The following is a 1,858-nucleotide window of genomic DNA, read 5'->3' on the forward strand; positions in this document are numbered from 1 at the left end:
CCCTAGATTTGGCTAAGCTCACATCTGGTCAACACCAGGATACCCGCCCAGGTGATAGTGTGCCTTACAAGTCTTCATAATATGCAACATAACATAACATCCAAAAATGGTGCTGGTGAAAGTAGTTGGATATAGAAATACTGTCAGTGTTGTGAAACAATCTTATCCTCTCATCGTATATTCAATTCGTAATAGTATTCAGTTTAAGCAATGTCAATCTTTAATGACCTATGCTCATGTTTTTTTACAGGATGTTGAACTAATATCCCCCCAAAAATTGAATACAATCATTGCATCCTCATGATGTCAGGATGCAATTCATCCTACTTGTTTCCTTCCAGTTGTTTTCTGGTGGGCATCCCTGGCCTGGAGGAGCTGCACTGCTGGATCGCTATTCCATTCTGCACTGCATACATCATTGCACTTGTTGGAAACTGCATCATTCTTTTTGTTGTGAATGCGGAGGAGAGCCTTCATGTTCCCATGTACTACTTCCTGTGCATTCTATCTCTTGTAGATCTTGTCCTATCGAACTCAGCTGTACCTAAGATTCTGACCATCTTTTGGTTCAATGCACGGGAGATTAATTTTACTGCATGTGTACTGCAGATGTTCCTCATCCACTTGTTTACAGGGATGGAGTCCTCAGTGCTCTTGGTAATGTCCTTCGATAGATATGTGTCCATATGTAAGCCCCTAAGGTATGAAAACATCCTCACCACTAATCTGATAGCCAGACTTGTTGTATTTGTGATTGTGATTAGGCCTCTGCTCATTGTGACACCTTTTATATTCCTTGTCATCCGGTTGAAGTTTGGTGAGAATAATGTTATCTCTCACACCTACTGCGAGCACATGGGGATTGTAAAACTTGCCTGTGTCAACATTCGGATCAATATTGCTTATGGCTTGTACGGAGGTTCTTTCATGGTGTGGGCTGTCCTACGCCTTGCCGAAGGAGTTCGATGGAAGGCTTTCAGCAACCTTCACTTCACACATTTGTGTCATCCTTATGTTCTGCGCACAAGCATTCTTCTCTTTGGCCACGGCATTGCTCCACATGTCCACATTTTCCTAGCCAACCTCTATGTTCTGTTGCCACCAATGGTAAATCCCATAATTTACGGGGTAAGAACAAAGCAAATCCAGAACCGGGTGCTGAACATGTGTAATTTGTATTGCCACTGCAATTGAAGAGCTATGGTGGGATTCAAGCCCAAGTTGACATGAACTAATGAGTGATACATTTACCTGTCCTTGACCAGGCATGCTGTTCTTTAGTAGTTGAATTCTACAAAAAGAATCTCAGCCCGTTATTAACATATAACCACTTCTGTAATTTGTAGAATAGGATTCCAAACACAGGGTGTGACGGATGATCTCAACCTTGGGGAATAATCTCATCATATGGCAGCCTTTCCACCACATATCCTGCACGGAATGTTAAAATTCCTTGTTTCTGAAAGCATTGTTACTGCTAATCTGGAAGATTTTTACCTTTTATTCTTTTCTTCCAAACGTCCCTATATTTACTAACTTTTATTTACCTATGTTCCATTGCATGCGTAAGCAGAGTGAGCATATGACTACATTATACACATAGAATTTTGAAAACTTGGATGTATTACACAACTAGCCCAGAGGGGTGTTCAAGATCCTGTAAAAGAGATGGAAATCCTCCGAAAGAAGAACCAACATAGACATAAGGAGTTATCCTGATGTTATATCTGAAATAAACAAATACTTGTAATATCCCTGCTTCGAAGTGTGCTGATCTCGAAAGAGCTAAGCAGGGTCGGGCCTGGCTGGCCAGACCCGACCCTTCTTAGTGCTTCTGAGATAGGCGCATTCAGGAAGG

At 41.6% G+C, this 1,858-nt stretch overlaps 1 pseudogene; it reads left to right on the forward strand.

The window, feature by feature from the left end:
- Window positions 1-303: 303 nt before the first annotated feature.
- LOC138249389 (olfactory receptor 52E4-like) lies at window positions 304-1,194 on the forward strand (annotated as a pseudogene).
- The last annotated feature ends 664 nt before the right edge of the window (window positions 1,195-1,858 follow it).

Source organism: Pleurodeles waltl, chromosome 8, assembly GCF_031143425.1.
Source record: "Pleurodeles waltl isolate 20211129_DDA chromosome 8, aPleWal1.hap1.20221129, whole genome shotgun sequence".
Lineage (NCBI taxonomy): Eukaryota > Metazoa > Chordata > Amphibia > Caudata > Salamandridae > Pleurodeles > Pleurodeles waltl.